The sequence below is a fragment of the Barbus barbus genome, assembly GCF_936440315.1.
Source record: "Barbus barbus genome assembly, chromosome: 14".
In the NCBI taxonomy this organism is placed as follows: domain Eukaryota; kingdom Metazoa; phylum Chordata; class Actinopteri; order Cypriniformes; family Cyprinidae; genus Barbus; species Barbus barbus.
The window spans coordinates 2,124,450-2,145,624 of record NC_136742.1 but is presented as its reverse complement, the minus strand read 5'-3'; the positions used below and the strand labels follow the sequence as shown (position 1 = coordinate 2,145,624).

At 40.7% G+C, this 21,175-nt stretch overlaps 1 pseudogene across 1 annotated transcript in view; it reads right to left on the bottom strand.

The window, feature by feature from the left end:
- LOC306879929 (laminin subunit alpha-2-like) overlaps nt 1–21,175 on the bottom strand; it is a 225,482-nt pseudogene that overhangs the window by 23,444 nt on the left and 180,863 nt on the right. Inside the window, exons 35-44 of the transcript in view lie at nt 20,063–20,273; nt 19,865–19,981; nt 19,629–19,789; nt 17,958–18,096; nt 9,391–9,493; nt 9,148–9,264; nt 2,627–2,809; nt 1,790–1,936; nt 1,062–1,205; nt 754–887 (exon numbers count right to left, since the gene is read on the bottom strand). The product of the transcript in view is annotated as a laminin subunit alpha-2-like (transcript). The remainder of the gene's footprint in view (nt 1–753; nt 888–1,061; nt 1,206–1,789; nt 1,937–2,626; nt 2,810–9,147; nt 9,265–9,390; nt 9,494–17,957; nt 18,097–19,628; nt 19,790–19,864; nt 19,982–20,062; nt 20,274–21,175) is intronic.

The window sequence follows — 21,175 nt, the reverse complement described above, 5'->3', positions numbered from 1 at the left end:
GAAATTATGACTTGGTTGTATTGAATTAACACTTAAAACAAAAAAAACCCAAAAAGACAAGTTTGTTTTTTAAATATATTTTGAATCAAGTTCATTTTTTCCACGAAAACTAAATCTAGTGAGGTTTAAGCTTCTAACAAGGAAAAGCATTTTTTAAACACGTATTCTCTGAAAACCATGGAACAAATTTTCCACCAAACAAATAAATAAAATGGTAGTTGTAACTTTTTATCTTACAATTCTGACTTTATTTTTCACTTTTTCAATTTCACATCTTCCAGTTTTAACACCTTCTCTGAATTCTGAGTTTATATCTCTTTTACGGGAGCCAGAATTGTGTGGTATTATTTGTATTTATTTATTTTTTGGAATTGCAAGTTGTGAGATATCTCACAATTCTAAAAGATAACACCTCCCAATTCAGACTTTTTCAATAGTTCCGGAAAATAATTAAAGAAAATTATATTACATAATAATACACGCATATATTATGTATATTATTCACAATACAGCAGGGTCTTTTGTACCTTATTGCTTACATAAAAATGGACAATTGTGAGAAAAAAGTAACAATTACCTTTTTTATTCTGTGGTGGAATCTGCCTTCCATAAAACCAGAACACCTTACACAATTTCCTATTTTAAGTAAATCTATCTTGTTTTAAGGATGTGTAAGGGTGATAAAGGGTAATAGAAAATGAGGAAATGCTTGTTTTTCAACAAAACACACAGTGTACGTTAACTCTGAATTACCGTGAGGCCTCGATCCGATGCCAGTTTCCATCGTTGATGACGAGATCGGGATATTCGACACGGCCAACCCCTGATCCCACATCCCACAGAAAGTTCACCTTACCCTTCCTCATCTCAATTGCCAAGAAATCCACCTACACACGATTGAGGAAATCCAGCTCTCATCAAACATGCCATTATGTGTGTGTGGAAGAGTAATAAGCTCTTATTATTTCCCTCGTCATCTCTGTTTCTAACTCAAATGTACATGTTCAGCGGTGTGAACCTCAGACTGATCGCTGAAGAAATCCAGACAGTTTCACACTCACATATTTGGCTGATCCGAGATAGAAGAGCAGGTTATCAGCAGCAACCGTCTTCACATGGAGGATAATGGTGTTATAGCGGCCTTTCTTGATCTCTGGCCGGTAGGTGCGGATACAGTCTCCACCGGATGACAAGGACACCTTAATCTAGGGGTCAAAGGTCACGAGAGGTCAAGCCAGAGAGTGCAGACAACGCACAAGGAATGATACTCTTCTTGCAGCTTGTAGAATATTTAAGGAGAAATCAACAAGAACATCTTAAAATTAAGACCATTATACATGTATTGAATTTGTGTTCATAGAATAGTGTTTAAAATGTAATGCTGACAGAAAGTATCTAGGCTGTTCACGTCAAGTGTTATGAGCTGTTTTCATGAGGATAATTAGGGATTTATGATTTCCGTGATGTGAAAAATGCAGATGGAATCCAGCCATAAAAATGGAATTTAATGTATATCGCATGGAATATCGCATGGAATTTGGAAAATTTTGTATGATAAATCAAAAGTAGGTCTGTACACTTAATTAAATGGTGATATGAACTAGTGTCCCTGACATATTAAACTTCTACATTCATTTTACATTTCACAGAGTTAAATCATTCAGTTACTTAATTAATTTTGGGGAATAGATATGGTACTTCCAATTTGTTGTTACACGAATACGGAACAGAAATAATTACACTTCTATTACAATAAAACTTCTCCTGGAGTATGATGGGCAGCACTCACAGAGTTGGCCTGTTTGCGAGCCTGGTTGATGAGCTCTTTGATCTGCGAGATGTTTTTCTTCAGGTTGTCCTGGAGTTCCTGAATGGGCTTCAGTTTCTCCATCAGCCTCATTCTCCAGATGCTTGACTTTAGCTTCGGCCACATGAACTGCAGACACACACGCAGAGGAGCGGCCGTCACCCACATTAACACACCAGAGCATGACACAGTAAAATACACACCGCATTAGAGACATGCTGGATAGTGGAGCCGTGAGTAATGGAGAATGAAAGGCTCTAACATAAGAGCACAAGAGACTATAAAAGAATTCAGAAACAAAAGAGAAAATGGGAAAAAAGTGACATGTTATATATCTCTCATTGGCAGCGTAGGCAGCGAAAGGCATGGAGCTGTTATTTCAAAAGAGAAGATGAGAGCAGAAAACGACAGCATTTCCATCTGTAATTAGCTAAAGCGCTCATTAGGATAACAAGCTTAGTGAAGCTTTCAAAGGCTGCGTTTAATCCTGTTGGGTTGAAACAAAGAACGGAGAAACGGAGCGATTGGGAAAACACCCTCTCTGTACATGCAGCGCTCCGGATAAAAGCACCATGCTGAAGCCTCGGGGAGCGGAGAGAGCTCTTCAAATCATTCGCACAGATGAAAGAAGAAAATCGTGTATACATACTTATTGCTGTTGACGTTCAAAATCAAATGGGGAGGGGGGAAATACCAAATATAAGCATTTAAGTGATCTTGTAACGCAAACATTTCAATTAAGAAATCAAATCTTCATGATCCATGCAGCTGTTGTCTCTATAAAGAACGATTATTGCTGGAGTTGGATGGAAGTCATACTGTTTTTTTCCGGGTCTTTGATCAGGTTGTTGGCTTTCTTGACGTCGTCCTCCAGTTTGCTGTAGTTCCTCTTCAGGCCCATCAGGTTACGGTTAATGTCCTTCGGGCGGTTGAGCACATCTATGGCCATGTCGTTGGCCTCCGCCGCCTTCAGCTTAGTAGCCTGGAGCCTGGCTGCCAGATCTGCCATCATCCACACAACGAGAAACCACAGCATGCTTATTTGCAAGTCTCAAACATCATGTTCACCATGCTGAAGAACAGCATTCGTATGAGGAATACGCTCAGAGAGTGCAGAAAGCACACGATGAATGATCTTATTTCTTTTCTTGCAGCCAATTACTTAACATACTGTATGTGACCACAAAACCAGTCATAAGGCTCAATTTTTTGAAATTGGGATTTATACATCATCTGAAAGCTGAATAAATAGAGCTTTCCATTGAGGCATGGTTTGATTTTGTAAAATTATTTGAAAATCTGGAATCTGAGGGAGCAAAAAAAAAAAAAAAACAAATCAAAATATCACGAAAATCGCCTTATTATCCAAATGAAGTTCTTAGCAATGCATATTACTCATCAAAAATTAAGTTTTTATATATTTACAGTAGGAAATTTACAAAATATTTTCATGGAACATGATCTTTAATTAATATCCTAAAGATTTTTGGCATAAAAGAGAAATGTATAATTTTGATCCATACAATGTATTGTTGGCTATTGCTACAAATATACCTGTGTTACTGATGACTGCTTTTGTGCTCCAGGGTCACACATGTAAAGAGAAATCAACAAGATCATCTTAAAATTAAAGTGATTAAACATTTATTGAGTATGTGTGTTCATAGCAAAGTGTTTAAATGTCACGTCACGCACAGAGGCGGACAGTAGTGAAGTATGTTTTACTGTACTCAAGCAAATGTAAAAAGTATGTCTAGTTTATCAGAGTGTTTTTTTTTGGAAAACTTTACTTCACTCCATTCCAAAGCATAATGTCAAACTTTTTACTGAACTACATTTCATAAATAAACGTTGTTGTTTGTTTTACCTTTAATAGTTAAGAATATAAAAAATGTAGGTACTTTCTTGTACTCAAGTAAATCTTTGAATTACATTTACTAAGAAAGTAAAAAGTAAGAGTAAAAGAAAGAAAGTAATAGATTTCTAATGTAATTAAGTATTAAATTATATTTAATATGAAACGCAGTACAGTAAAAAAGTGCTTTGGAATGTTGTGAAGTAAAGTTCTCTAAAGAAAAACACTGATAAAGTACAGACACTTGAAAAGTACTTTTTAAATGAAGCTGTTTAATTAAGAACTATATATTTATTTTTGTGACAATTAAACACATTTCACTCCAAATTCAGGCATCCAGACATTTTAATTTCGAGTTTATTACATTTCTGTTCTTCTTAATGATTCTCAGTAGACTGAAACTGCAAGCATTTACATCAGCACTACAAATACTACCATAATGAAAAAAATACTTTCCAGTTTTAATTAAATTCATCAATTATTGGTATAGTTATTATTATATTTTCAGTCATGATGGAGAACTGTGTTTAATTGTCATAAATCAATTTCACAATCCTAAACAAATCCTTATGGTCCTAACTAGGTTTCAGTTTTCTGAAAGGAATATAATTAATTTTTTTTCATTATAAAGAAATATGCTTTGGAAGACCCACTCATAAACATAAATTTCCATTTTAAAACAATGATCTGTGACAAATTTATCACCTCTCTAGATTACGCCTCTTTGTTCTTAATTTTTTACTTTTTAATGTTAATTTTATTTCTTATTATTTAGATTTTTTTATAATTATTTTTAAGCCTTTTATACATAAAGGCAAATCTTTGTATATATATATATATATATATATATATATATATATATATATATATATATATATATATATATATATATATATATATATATATATATATATATATATATATATATATATATATATTTTTTTTTTTTTTTTTTTTTTTTTTTTTTTGGAGTATTATTTACAGGCTTATATTACAGTATTTATTCATAATTTGAATTAGCTTTTTGAATTTATTCATAATTTGAATTAGCCATTTTGGTTTATTTTATTTCAGGTGTAGTTATTCTTAGTAATTCTAGAACTTCAACTTAAAGTTAAAATTTTATTCATCTAACATTTGTTTCATTTTATTTAAGCTTTCAGTTGCTGAAAATGGTTTTTAATGGTTTTAGTTTCAGGTAACAACACTGACTTGATATTTGACTGACTGCTGTTTTCTCAGGCAATATATGGAGGTATGAAGATAACAAGACACATCCAAATCCAGTGCTTCCCTAATATCCTGTCTACTAAGATACCTTTATCTGGGCGTTTTTTAAGGGCAGCACAGAGTTGCCCTTTACAGTCTATGCCAAAAAAAATCTAAGATGGCGGCGCGATCAGACGCAGCGGCTACTCCGGGTCCCAAAGATGGTGCTTTTATGTCTTTTAATGTCGTCTGTTCATCTCCAAATAGTGTCAGTTTACCGCTAACTCATAAGGAAATCACCCCAGAATTCATCTATGATCGCCAAAGTCTTTTGGATATCGGCAATGCATACAAACAACAACTCTCGCCGGCGGCTACTGAGAAGCTACGAGGCCTTACTGCTGGAGCCGGACCTCGAGACCGCGGCCTCGCCTACTGATGCTACCCGCACAAGGCAGCGTCGCAAGCGGTGTGAGAGAGGACGGAAACGCGGTAAGCGTGGAGGTATACGAGCTAGACTAAGAGCTAACCCCACAAGACCGGCTCTTCCAACACTCATGCTCTCAAACGTTTTCTCTCTGGAAAACAAACTGGACTTAATTCAACTCAGTCGGTCTACACAGCATGAGGCAAGGGATTGTTGTGTGTTTATTTTCACCGAAACATGGCTAAACGACAACATCCGCCATTCAGCAGCACGGGCTAACCACATTCCGAGCGGATAGAGATTTATCACTGTCTGGTAAGACCTGCGGAGGTGGCTTGTGTGTGTATATCAACAAAGACTGGTGTAACAATGCTGCGGTATTATCAAAACACTGTTCATCGCTGGTGGAGTTTATGTTTGTGAAGTGTCGACTGTTCTACCTGCCGAGGGAGTTCACGGTCATTGTTATTGTTGCAGTTTACATACCCCCGTGTGCAAACGCTAAGGACGCGCTTCGTGAACTGTATAGCGCCATCAGCGAACAACAAACAAATAACCCTGACGGCTTTTCATCATAGCCGGTGACTTCAAGCACACAAACTTAAAAGACAGTTTTGCCAAAGTTCTACCAACATGTGAACTTTGCAACAAGGGGAAACGACACACTGGACTTTGTTTACACAACAGTAAAGAACTCTTACAAGGCTGTACCCCGCCCCCACCTCGGGTACTCAGACCACATCATTGTTATGCTAATCCCAGCATATAGACCACTTCTCAAACTCGCCAAACCGGTTCAAAAGCAGATCACAGTATGGCCAGACAATGCCACCTCAGCACTGCAGGACTGCTTCCAGGACACAGACTGGAACATGTTTAAAGAGGCAGCCACCTACAACAACCACACAGACCCGCATGAGTACACTGAAACTGTGACTGCTTACATCAAAAAGTGAACTGATGATGTGACACTCACTAAGACCATCACCACACATGCAAACCAGAAGCCATGGATGACAGCAGAGGTTTGTGGGCTGCTAAAGACCAGAGATGAAGCTTTCTGATCAGGACATAAAGCAGCCCTCAAAACAGCAAGAGCCAGCCTGTCCTGTGGCATCAAAAATGCAAAACGGTCATACGCTCAAAAAATCAACAATCACTTCACAGACAGCAGAGACACACGGAGCCTGTGGCAAGCCATTCAGACCATCACTGACTACAAGGCCCCGCCACAGGCCTATGATGAGGACACATCCCTCCCCGATGCACTCAACCACTTTTATTCACGGTTTGAAATGCAGAATGACACACCTGCACAAAAACTGCCCACACCTCCCAACGACCGGGCGCTCTGTCTCTCTCCAGCCGACGTAAGGAAGACCCTATCTAGGATTAACCCACGCAAGGCTGCGGGACCTGACAACATACCTGGCCTTGTTCTGAGAGACTTGCTGCACAGCTGACAGATGTCCTAACAGATATCTTCAACACCTCGCTGAGCCAGGCAGTCGTCCCCACGTGTTTCAAATCCACAACAATCATACCGGTGCCATCCCATAGCACTGACTCCAATCATGATGAAGTGCTTTGAGACGTTAGTCATGCACAACATGAAAACCAGCCTCCCCAACACACTCGACCCGCTGCAGTTTTCATACCGTCCAAACCGCTCTACGGACGATGCAATTTCCTCCACCCTCCATCTGGCTCTTACCCACCTAGAAAATAAAGACTCCTATGATAGAATGCTGTTCATTGACTTCAGCTCGGCATTCAACACAATCCCACAACAGCTCATAAATAAACTAAACCTGCTGGGCCTTAACAATTCCCTGTGTAATTGGATCCTGGACTTTCTAACCGGAAGACCTCAGTCAGTCCGTGTCGGCCACAACACCTCGAGCTCTACCACACTGAGCACAGGTGCCCCACAAAGCTGTGTGCTCAGCCCGCTGCTCTTCACACTGCTGACCCACGACTGCACTGCCAAGTTCAGCTCCAACCACATTATCAAGTTTGCTGATGATACAACTGTGGTAGGTCTCATCAGCAACAACGATGAAACGCACTACAGAGAGGAAGTGGCACAGCTGGATGAATGGTGTGGCACTAACAATCTGTCCCTCAATCTGGAGAAGACAAAGGAGGTTGTGATGGACTTCAGAAGAAACTCTGCTGACCACCCCCCACTGACCATCGACAGCTCGACTGTGGAGAGAGTCAGCAGCACTAAATTCCTGGGGGTGCACATCACAGAGGATCTCACCTGGACCACCAACACCATGTCACTCTCCAAAAAGGCACAACAGCGCCTACACTTTCTCCGCCGGCTGAAAAGAGCAAGTTTCCCTCCACCCATCCTCACCACATTCTACAGAGGCACCATTGAGAGTGTGCTGACCAGCTGCATCACTGTCTGGTACGGGAACTGCAGTGCTGCTGACCGCAAGACCCTCCAGCGGACAGTGAACACAGCTGCAAAGATCATCGGTGCCCCTCTCCCCTCCATCCTGGACATTTTCCTAACACGATGCTCCAGCAAAACCAACAGCATCGTGAAGGACTCCACCCATCCCTCCCGCAGTCTCTTCCAGCTCCTACCATCAGGAAGACGGTACCGGAGCATCAGAGCCTGCTCCGCCAGACTGCTCAACAGCTTTTTCCCCCAGGCTGTGAGAGCCCTGAACTCAAACCACCCCGCCCCCCTCTGAAACCCCATGCAAACCCCTACCTGCTGAAACATGGACCACGCCCCACCCCAAACACCCCCCCCCCCCCCCCAACCGTGCCACACTAAAGAAAAAAACTGTATGAAACTTTTTTTTTGTGCAATTCGAAGTGTGCTACACACAGGTGAGTGGGCCTGTACAAACCACCTGTAGTAACACACTCTCCTTTATGTGCACTAGACACTTTACACACACTGCTGAGTACACAATCCCACAAAAAACTCAACAATATATGTATGTTTACATGCTCAGACTCAAAATGTTTCTCTTTGCACATGTACAATATTTGTGAAGCATTCGTATAGTTTGTATTTTTTATCTTATATTTTTTAGTTTGTATAGGGTAAATACTTATATATAGTATACTTATAGTTAAATCTTTCAGTAGGTTAATTGTGTATAGGTTTATAGTATTTTTTTTTTACTTCATTGTTGTATGTCTGTATTTATGTAGCACCGTGGTCCTGCGAGGCACGACATTTTGTTCCACTGTATGTCCCCACATGTAGCGGAATGACAATAAAGCTCAACTTGACTTGAACTTGAACAATGATAACCCATAGTTCTATGTGCCATATGTGGTGGTTGGTGTTGAAAATTGTTTTAGATCCGAAGACGTGACATTGTGGGATTCTAGAGATGGATGCTTTAGGTGTCACACACACACACACACACACTGCGCTCAGTGATAACCTCGTCTTGACAGCACCTGAATCAAATGTGTGACAAACACACACATGCACACACACCTCTGTGTAATCATAGGAACTGCAAACATCAAACCCTATGAAGGTTTAAAGTGGCAGATTCAGTGTTTTCTGCAGTCAAGCTGGTGAGGATGACCCTGACACACACACACACACACACACACACAGATCAGCTGTCAAGGAAAATATGACAGTTTGAGAGCTGCCTTAGTTTTCTGTCAACTCAGGTCCTCACACGCACGCACGCACGCACGCACACACACACTCTCTCTCTCTCTCTCTCTCTCTCTCTCTCATACACGCACACACACACACACACACACACACACACACACTCTCTCTCTCTCTCTCTCTCTCTCACACACACACACACACTCACACTCTCTCTCTCACACACACACACACACACACACCATCAGGGATGGCGTTGAGTTTCTCCATTGTGTTGTTCAGGCCTTTCTGTAAGTCTTTATTCTTTTTGTTGACTCCTTTCAGTCTGAACTGAAGAGCACCCAGATTGTCTCCATTTTCTGAAAAAAAAAACAAAAAACAAAAAGACGTTGGAAAAACAATAAGGTTTTTCTTGGGAAGATTTGTGAGAAGCCGCAGGACGGTATTAATTCTGCTGAGGATGGAAATCTGACGTGGTTTTTCACCTTTCACGTCATTCTGCAGCTCTTTGGCCTCGTTCCACAGACGGTGACTCTTCTGAACCGAACCCTTGGCCTGATCTTTCAGAGATCCTTTGGGTCCTGAGGCCTACAGACAGGACATTACACACACATCAGAGCAGAGGCCACTCATGCTTCAGATGATACAAAACCTGCTGCTAAGGACTAGATGGTACTATAGCGAGGGACATGTTTTGAATGTGTGTTTTATTGGGGAAAAAAACTCTGTCATTTTTAAATGTATATATGTGCCAGACATTTAATTCAAAAACTTGAAGATTTTTTTATACATTTGAAAGAAGTCTCTTCTGCTCACCAAGGCTGCATTTATTTGATCAAAAATATAATAAAAACAGTAATATTATGAAATAGTTTTCTATGTGAATATATGTTAAACTGTCCTTTATTTCTGTGATGCGCAGCTGAATTTTCAGCATCATTACTCTAGTCTTCAGTGTCACATGATCCTTCAGAAATCATTCTAATATACTGATTCGCTGCTCAAGAAACATTCCTGATTATTATCAAGCAATAGAAAGTCACAAAAATAATGTTCTGATTGTGTGGTGATAAACAAAAATTATATTCTATATAAAATATAACAAAGAAATCGGAAATGTTGCTGAATGTGATACGATCAGTGTGCTCTTGTCATGTATTTCCATGCTGAGAGAGGGAGAGAGGATTGGAAGCTCATTTTTAGTATTGTTGCATATTGTCAGGTTTGACACTCTTGTGTGAAGCACCCTTGTTCAGTTTGAACCTTTTGCCCCACCGTTTCTGCGTCAGACGTGAGAGGATAGTGAAAGAGGGTGAACGACAGGAGCGAGGGATGATAACGGGAGAACAGGAGGAAAGCTTTGATCTCTAAAGCAGGACAAATGGAAATGAATTGAACAGCTTTATCAGGTGTGGAGTGAAGTACAGCATCCCTAGACATTACAGACGAGCTCCTGACACAAAGCGTCACTCCTATGTAATAGGTTACAGATTACACGTTACCTTATTTAAAATGTAATAAGTAGTGTTACTATTTCAATTGCTATTAATGTAACTGATTGTATTTGATTACTTTTTGATTTCTTTTATTAATTCCTAATTCCTGTTTTCAACTATTAATCTTTTTTTAACATTTAAACCAGGCACTCAACACTGATTACTGCCAGACTTTCAAAATTCACTTGAATTAAGATAATAATAGTTTAATTTTAAAGCACAGCCATCACAAAATCAGATGTTAACACACCTTTAACTTTGAGATTGAAGCATCAGAATAGCATCACTTTACTAAACAGCTTTTAAATGACTGATTATTCAACATATTCAACTGTTGTGTGTGTTCTTCCTCAGTTTCCTGTTCGCCCTTATTTGGTTTTGTTCCGGTTTTCCTCATTAGTTCCTTGTTAGTTAATTAAGGCAAAGTCCGTTCACCTGTGTTTTTGTCATTATCTCGTTCACTCCTTTGTTTCCGTTTGCTTTAGAAGCATTCAGTTTGGTCTCTATGTTTGTCGAGTCTTAAAGTTATGTTAACATGATATGGATGTTGATTTCTTGTTTTCTGATACCCTTGATTCATTAAAAGCCTGTTTTCCCTTTACCCTCTGGTTCCTGAATTCCTTGGAGGAGCGTTACGTAACAGACTCGACCAACACCTACAATGCAGACGGCTGAGGACAAGCTGTGGGGCTTGCGGCAGGCTGGCCGGAAGCTGGAATGATATGTGGAGGATTTCATTGAGCTTGTTCATCAGCGGATGTGGCCTGACACCGCTTTGGGTGCGTGCTTTCAGCTGGGGCTTGGCAGCGAGACTATTCGTTGCGAGCTGCCCGTTTTTGATTTTTCCCTGGTCAAATTAATTAACCTTATTTTATTTCTAAATGGTTCTGAGTTTGAAGTTGTTGAGAGGGAAGCATTCCCGTCTCGCTGCCCAGTCTCCTCTGAAGCACAAAACGTCACGCCAGCTCATGCCATGCCAAGAACCTCCACATATCGCACCAACGGTCCGAAACGCCTGCCCAGCCCCAACTATCCACATACTATCTACAGATCTGTTGTGGTCCTCAGTCCAACGCCGTCCGTGGGAAAAATAATTCCACCGCCATCCACGGCAAAGTCAGTGCCCCCCCCGTCCGTGGGGAAACCAAGCCCGCCGTTCGCCTGGTAAATCAAGGCTGCCATTCACGGCACATACAAGCCTGCGTCTGAGAGTATGGCAAGCCCGCCATCTGAGAGTATGGCAAGCCTGCCGTCTGAGAGTATGGCAATCCCGCCGTCTGAGAATATGGCAAGCCCACCAGAGAATCACAAGTGCCCTCCAGTGCCTGTTGCTCGCAAGTGCCCTCCAGAGTCTGCTCCTCACAAGTGCCCCCCAGAGTCTGCTCCTCACAAGTGCCCTCCAGTGCCTGCTCCTCGCCAGAGCGCTCCTATGAATCCGTTGGTCCCGTCCAGCCCTCCTGCGTCTCCTACGTCTCCGCTGGTCCCGTCCAGCTCCGCGCTTCCAGAGCGCCCCCAAGAGTTCGCGCTGCCAGAGCGCCCCCAAGAGGTCGCGCCTCCAGAGCGCCCCCTAGTGCCCGCTCCTCCAGAGGGGAACTTCCCCAAGAAAATTTTGGGGTGGGGCCATATACACTCTGCCTGTGTGGACGGGCCTAGAGCCAAGGCCACGGAACCCCTTGATCTGCCTTGGCCGCCCGAAAAAATAAGGCTATGGCTCCCCGAGTCCCCGGATCTGCCATGGCCGTCCAAGCTCCCAGATCCACCATGGCCGTCCAAGCTCCCAGATCCACCATGGCCGTCCAAGCTCCCAGATCCACCATGGCCGTCCAAGCTCCCAGATCCACCATGGCCATCCAAGCTCCCAGATCCGCCATGGCCGTCCAAGCTCCCAGATCCACCATGGCCGTCCGAGCTCCCAGATCCACCATGGCCGTCCGAGCTCCCAGATCCGCCATGGCCGTCCAAGCTCCCAGATCCACCATGGTCTCCCGAGTCTCCAGTGCCGCCATGGCCTCCCGAGTCTCCAGTGCCACCATGGCCTCCCGAGTCTCCTGTCCCGCCATGGTTGCCGGAGTCCCCAGACCTGCCCTGGAGGCTTCCCCAGTGTCCCTGCCCTGCACCTGTCTCCAGGACGCCCCCCGGGTTGGGGGGTTTGCCAACTGTTACGTGTGTGTTCTTCCTCAGTTTCCTGTTTGCCCTTATTTGGTTTTGTTCCAGTTTTCCTCATTAGTTCCTTGTTAGTTAATTAAGGTTAAGTCCGTTCACCTGTGTTTTTGTCATTATCTCGTTCACTCCTTTGTTTCCGTTTGCTTTATAAGCATTCAATTTGGTCTCAATGTTTGTCGAGTCTGTGATTTCTTGTATTCTGATACCCTCGATTCATTAAAAGCCTGTTTTCCCTTTACCCACTGGTTCCTGAATTCCTTGGAGGAGCGTTACGTAACACCTACCTAATATTATTTACAGAAAATATTCAGAATTCTCTTTGTAACCGTTAACATTTTCATAAGTAACTGTAATTTAATTTAACTACTTTAATGTTAAATTACTGTAACGGATTACAGTTACATTTATTTTGTATTTAAATTACGTAACCCCTTTACATCCCCAACACTGTATATATGTAAGCAATAAGGTACGAGAGGCCATGCTGTATCGTGAATAAATCATGGCTGAAGAGCATTGTTAGGCACGATGTGAAGCGGAGCGAAGAGTTTTATAAAACGGTTACCACACAATAAAAGGTAACACTTTATTTCGATAGTCCACTTTAGACATTCTACTAATAGTAAGTAACTCTGCAACTACATGTCAACTAGCAGTCATTAGAGTATTAGTAGACTGTCTGCTTAATATATTCTAACACTTTATTTTAATGGGTCCACAACATACAACATACTGACTATCAGAAACTTTGCAACTATATGTCAACTTACTCTACTAACCCTAAACCTACCCTACTGAGAGTTAGTAGACATGTAGTTGCAAATTAATGAGAATTAGTTGACATGTTGTTGACATATAGTTACAAAGTTAACTATAGTTAGTAGAATGTCTAAAGTGGACTATCGAAATAAAGTGTAACCCAATAAAAATATTAAAACCAAAAATGTATGTATTGAAATGTTACTTTTTTTAAAAGCAAGTTCGTTAAATGCTGTCCTTCCGCTAAAAAATAGTTCCTGACAACAACAGTAAACGGCAAGAGAATGTTCCAAACATGCCTCATCTAATGAAGCTTAAATAAAAACAAAGAATAGGAGCTCTTATCATCCACTGTGTCATTAAAGCAATAAGCTGTTATAAATTCACTGTAAAACACGGCTTCACAGGGCTTACTGCTTTTATAAAACGGTTATTCCATATACTTAGTAAGGTTTCACAAAATAAAACAGAGCAAATAAGTGTAATGATATTAATATAAACATTCTTCCACCAAACAATGTAGTTCCTCAGAAACAGTTGTGGTTGGAACCTATGGTTGGAACAAAGTGGTTGCCAAGCAACACACAAAGTAAACAAAGGTGTAGGTTTGTAGTGTAATTTACAACGACTTCGAATGTGTCTCAACCAATCAGAATCAAGGTCCGGAACTATGCGTGATATGTATGATATTTTCTCACACACATACATCTGCTTATCTCTCAGCATGGGAAAAACGTCTGTTTTCCGTCTTTTAGTTTTATAGCGGACCGATTCACAGCACAGCACGAGTTTGCAAGCATCATTACAGTGTAAACTGATGGACATATGGACATACAGAATAATACCTGAAACAAAAAACTAATAAATACAGTAATATTCCCTCCTCACTACGGAAACTGTAGGCTTCCACACAGATGCGTGCCACACACACATCAACATATCTCTGCATGAGAAGCCTTTATGAGACGGGGTCTCAAAATTTAAGATGAAAGATGCAGCATAATGCCAGCAGGGGTCACTCATACTTCACTAAATAAATAACAAACAGTTAATTCTGCAGAAGGTGGAGGAGCGCAAGGTCTCTAACAGGCCTCGTAAAATACATAAAATACACAATACATGAAACAGTTTTGATGCTATATTATTGATTGTTTACGTTGCTAGGGGTGTTGCTCAGTGATACACACAACCGTTGGGTGAAGCGGTCATAGCTGTGCTGTATCATGAATAAAACACAGCTGCTGACCAATCAGAATCGAGGAATAGAACTAACCGTTTTAACATACATACATACATATACATACAGTATCTCACAGAAGTGAGTACACCCCTCATATTTTTGTAAATATTTTATTATATCTTTTCATGTGACAACACTGAAGAAATGACACTTTGCTACAATGTAAAGTAGTGAGTGTACAGCTTGTATAACAGTGTAAATTTGCTGTCCCCTCAAAATAACTCAACACACAACCATTAATGTCTAAACCGCTGGCCACAAAAGTGAGTACATCCCTAAGTGAAAATGTCCAAATTTGGCCCAAAGTGTCAATATTTTGTGTGGCCACCATTATTTTCCAGCACTGCCTTAACCCTCTTGGGCATGGAGTTCACCAGAGCTTCACAGGTTTCCACTGGAGTCCTCTTCCACTCCTCCATGACGACATCACGGAGCTGGTGGATGTTAGAGACCTTGCGCTCCTCCACCTTCCGTTTGAGGATGCCCCACAGATGCTCAATAGGGTTAAGGTCTGGAGACATGCTTGGCCAGTCCATCACCTTTACCCTCAGCTTCTTTAGCAAGGCAGTGGTAGTCTTGGAGGTGGGTTTGCGGTCGTTATCATGTTGGAATACTGCCCTTTGGCCCAGTCTCTGCTTCAGTATGTCACAGTACGTGTTGGCATTCATGGTTCCCTCAATGAACTGTAGCTCCCCAGTGCTGGCAGCACTCATGCATCCCCAGACCTTGGCACTCCCACCACCATGCTTTAATGTAAGCAAGACACACTTGTCTTTGTACTCCTCACCTGGTTGCCGCTACACACGCTTGACACCATCTGAACCAAATAAGTTTTTCTTGGTCTCATCAGACCACAGGACATGGTTCCAGTAATCCATGTCCTTAGTCTACTTGTCTTCAGCAAACTGTTTGCGGGCTTTCTTGTGCATTATCTTTAGAACAGGCTTCCTTCTGGGACGACAGCCATGCAGACCAATTTGAGGCAGTGTGCGGCGTATGGTCTGAGCACTGACAGGCTGACCCCCGACCCCTTCAACCTCTGCAGCAATGTTGGCAGCACTCATACGTCTATTTCCCAAACACAACCTCTGGATATGACGCTGAGCACGTGCACTCAACCTCTTTGGTCGACCATGGCGAGGCCTGTTCTGAGTGGAACCTGTCCTGTTAAACTGCTGTATGGTCTTGGACACCGTGCTGCAGCTCAGTTTCAGGGTCTTGGCAATCTTCTTATAGCCTACGCCATTTTTATGTAGAGCAAAAATTATTTTTTTCAGATACTCAGAGTTCTTTGCCATGAGGTGCCATGTTGAACTTCAAGTGACCAGTATGAGAGAGTGAGACCGATAACACCAAATTTAACTTACACCTGAGACCTTGTAACACTAATTAGTCTCATGACACCGGGGAGAGAAAATGGCATTTTAGACATTTAGACATTTTCACTTAGGGGTGTACTCACTTTTGTGGCCAGCGGTTTAGACATTAATGGCTGTGTGAGTTATTTTGAGGGGACAGCAAATCTACACTGTTATACAAGCTGTACACTCACTATACATTGTAGCAAAGTGTCATTTGTTCAGTGTTGTCACATGAAAAGATATAATAAAATATTTACAAAAATGTGAAGGGTGTACTCACTTCTGTGAGATACTGTATATACTGTGTAGGATATCAGAGACTGAATCAGACAATTTTAAGATGCTTCAGAACATTGAAACCTGAGGAGCTGGAATGCAGAGAGGCCTTAAGGAACAGGACGTCATAAATCTAGTTTGGAGCAAGCAACTCCTAACTTAGCAAGCCTCTGTCACCAAACAACTTACAACACTGAGGACAAAGAAACACTTATTGATAATTCCCATTCAAGAAGGAGACTGTCAAATTTGTTGCAAGTAATCAAGACTGATGTTCACATGTAAACCTGTGATAGAAATTCATTAGCTACAGACTCTTTCGGGCGTGTCTCCACACATAAAAGACCGTCCAAACCAACATTCCTTCGTTCTCCTTAGAACTATACAAAGACTTTATTTTTCATATGCACATAAAATCATCCTAAAAGGACATTTTTATGCAGAACCCCACATATGATTTTAATATCCTTGTTTTAATCACTCATTGTGTATGTCTTGCTTTTAATCATTATTGAATAGCTCGAGCCTTAAAGATAAATATTGCATATTTAGTATGTATGAGCTCGAAAATTCATGCTGTGAATGTTTCTTCCAATCAATTCTTTGTCAAATGCATCATAGTCTTATTATGAAATCATGTTCAAAAAGGTATACTTTGCCAAAGCCTGTAAAAGTCGGACCATGTGACTGATAACAAGCTGATTTATGATGTAAAGAACACACCCTAGCTAAGCAAGGACAGTTTCTAATTGGTCAAGACGTCCAGATGGGACGGTCCAGAAGCTGAGTTTAAAACATCACGACATCGTAAAATACACTCTCTTACTCTTCTCTCTGTTACATCACTCTTCGTACCCTTGTCCCTCTCACCGCGTGCGTGCTGCTCTTTGAGCGTGCTCTGGCCCACGTGCCATAATGAGAAAGAAAACAACTTAGTCTCGTTACATCATTTTATTTTATTCTTTTACTTTAGTTTATTTTCTTTCCGTGGAGTTTCGTGTTCTAATGTACGTTTGCTACAAAGTCCAGTTCCGACTGCACTCAAACGTCAACCAAACTTCAACTCCACGCCCAAGAGACATCACTTCAAAGACTACTGAACTTCCAGCCAATCAGACACTTCGGGGAACCCCCTGTCTGCAATGAGGACACAACCCCGTTACACAGGCAAAGCAAGCAACACACCTCCAAATTCTAACAGGTTCTAATTGGTGTATTTAATATCAATTTTAGCCTCATTGAGAAACTCAAAGCGAGGGTTAAATAAGTGATTGATGGTTGTTCAGGTCTATGCAATAGCACATATTGCTGTGAACTTGGGATTTCACATTTCCATTCTCTTAAACTCATCCTTTCCTCACTCTCTCTCTTTCTGCAACGTGTGAATGCTGTGAATGCTTGTGTTCATGTGTTAGATTAGTTTATGTCTTAGGTTTATATAAATAAAATCTGATTTATATTTTAAAAGAGAAGTATCTTGTGTTTTCTGCTCACAAGTTAATGCCTTAATCTGTCGATTTCGTTACTGTGCTATTTAATAGTGTTTTCACTATATTTTGGATTTTAATATCCAATGCAGAGTTTGTCATACGGCTCGTTCAGTGAATCGCCGTAACACTGATTCTGTTCAAATCCCTATAAAATCATAAATGATTCCCTTTGAGCTAAATTAAACTATTAATATTATAAAATGTAATAAACCCCTACAACTGTATAATGTTTGCCACTCATGATTCTGTTTGTGTGTGTTTCCTCACCAGCTGTAGAGCATGAATGCTGGTTTTCTTTGCCTCTTTGGCCACTTTATCGGCCTCCTTGATGTAGTTCTTGATGTTGGTGTAAGCATTGAATGCAGCTGTGGCGTTGAAGGACAGGTTCTTTGCCTCAGCTAGAATGCTACAGAAATCGAAGTTCAGAATAGTGAGAGAAGACAAATTAAATCAACCCAGGCTCACTGGAAAAACGTGCCTCTGGTCACATTTCCACAAAATGATATTACATTGCTTCTACACATTTGGTGACAGTTTTCAAATGAAATGTCCAGTGATTGGCACTAAAAGCACATTCTAATCAAAACAGATGAAAATATGAATCTGGCAGCGTTTTACTATGTGTACATATACATTAAATAATGTAGCACCCAGTGTTGGGGAAAGTTACTTTTAAAAGTAATGCATTACAATATTGCGTTACTCCCTAAAAAAGAAACTTATTACATTACTTAGTTACTTTTTATCGAAAGTAACGTTACTTTTGAGTTACTTTTTAAATCTAGGCAGGGCTTGCTTGTTTGTTTTTAATATGAAAAGTACTTGTTTTACAAATGTAAAAGCCCTTTCACACCAAAAGTGAAATGAATAGGCAGGTCTCAGGCTGAAGGAAATGTAAATTCATGTCTGTACGGTAGAGGGTGCCGCTCAAACAAATCGCATGAAGAATATAACGCAGAAGAAGAAAGTTGAACACTATTCTGCGATAACAAAAATGAAATGCAAACATGCCATTTTTGCTTATTAGTATGTTAAATTGGATCATCGAAGGTCAGTAGCAAAGACATTGGTTAATAAAATGGGATTAAATGAATAAATGATATTTGTCTTATTTAACATTTAATTAGTGCAGATTTGGACTAATTTTAATTTAGTGCATATTCTGGGTTTGCATTTGACTGTTTTTATTGATTTTGAGGAACACTGAATGTGTTTTTTTGCAGGTGAGATGAGTAAATACATGTTGATATTTAGTCTAGAACTACAGTAAGATCATGTTCACACACAACGCTCTGCACTTACTCCTGATTTCTCTCAACATGGCAACACCAGAGCTGTCAGTCAAGACATGAAAAACAGAGTAACTGGCATTACTTTTTGAAAAAAAAGTAAAAAAAAAATGTTTCCTTCTAAATTAAAACGTAATGCGTTTCTTTACTAGTTACTTGAAAAAAGTAATCTGATTACGTACCTATCGTTACTTGTAATGCGTTACCCACAACATTGGCAGCACCTACAGTAAACCCTACACTCACACTAACAAAAGTTTTATCTTGTTTCTGCAAGTGTTTGAGCTCTTTTATTGTGACCTGTATTTCACGGGACTTTTCACAGGTATCTGAGTGCTTCCCATCACAAGTGCAATGCAGTACCGGGTGCACTACCGAGCAAGTTTACTGTTTCAGAAAAGCTACACAAAGAGCTGGTTATGTGATGCAAATGAAGAAATGTATTACATTTCACAACTCGTGCACTATGGTAAAAGTATTTTGATCTCACAACATAGTACTGCACAAGAAACCATGCAAAAATAAGTCTACATTAATCAATAATCTGCCCCTTGTAATCATAATTTGTTCAAAAAGCAATAACAGTTGTTGGTGTTTTATTGCCTCTAGTGTTTATTTGAGCTGGAAACTGCACTATACACACACACACACACACACACCTGTCGCAGAATTGTTGAGCTGGCCGGCGTGGTCCTCCGCTCTCAACAGCAGATCAGGGATGGAGTCATCCAGACCGCGACCCAACCGCAGCACCTTAGAATCCAACTTATCTTGCAGGGGACCCAGCTCTCGCGCCATCTCCTCCAGCTCCTGCAGACGGCAGTCAGTCAGCCAAGACTCTAAAAGATAAGTTATTGTTTAGTAACATTTCTGCAAGAAACTGACCTCTTTGCCCCGGTTGATGCTGTCTGAGAGAGCGTTAGCTTCGTCCAGCATCTTCTCTCCTTCTGCCAAAATTCCCTCCATCTCCTTTTTCTGTTCACCAGCCACATCCCTCTTTCCCTGCTCAAACATAACAAAACGCTTTAGTCACGACTCGGAGCGTTTTATAAAGTAAGTCTGTGTGCTTGTGTAAGTGTGCACCTGCAGACGGTCGAGGTTCAGTTGGTTGTTAACAGCCAGTCCCTCGACCGGTTTGTTTTTGTTGTGCGCATTCCTCAGCAGATCCTGAGCTTCGTCCAGTTTCTGCTTGTAATCGCCCATTTTATCACTGACCTCCTTCTTCAGGTCCTCTGTGGCCTGGTGTGGATCTCCAAACAAACGCTTCCCTCTAGCCAAAAGAGCCTCTGCGGCACTATAAAGATGAAGAGAGAGCTTCTTATCTGTGACTCATGACACAAGAAAACCCGTTAAAAGACCAAAGCAAAGCAGAATGACCTACACTACATCAGTGAGATTTTGGCTTTTATTCAGCAAGGATGCATTACATTGATCAAAAGTCACAGTAAAGACATTTATAATGTCACAAAAGATTTCTATTTCAAATAAATTATGTTCTTTTGAACTTTCTATTCATAAAAGAATCCTGAAAAATAAGATGTCTCGCCGTTTCCATAAAAATTTTCAGAAGTATTCAAAATTGATAATAACCAGAAATGTTTCTTGAGCAGCAAATCAGTATATTAGAATGATTTCTGAAGGATCATGTGACACTGAAGACTGAAGAGTAATGATGCTGAAAATACAGCTGCGCATCACAGGAATAAATTATATTTTAACAGAAATTCACATACTGTAGAAAACAGCTATTTGGAATGGTAATAATATTTCACAACATGCAACCTTGATGAGCATTAAAAGACTTCTTTCAAAAACAAAAATCGTACTGACCTCAAACTATTGTGCAGTAGTGTGAGACTTCCAGAATATGCTGATTGACTGATTAAATCCACCTACTTTCAATTTGTGTGTTCTGACACATGGGTGAATAAATCACAACATGTGATGCTATGTTTATGTTTTTTGCACATACTATTCTGTAGAACTTTGTCGAAACAAGAACACACACACACACACACACCTATTAACAGGACAGTACATTCCGGAGAAATTTGCTCTTTTCGCTATCTGTGGCCGTAAAATTAATTAACGACCAGCACCGCGCCCAAGCATCCTGCTCTGCTCTCCTTAAAGTCTCACGAGACCCCTAAAACAAAGGATATATGTGTGGAAAAATCTGGAATGTATTTAAAACAG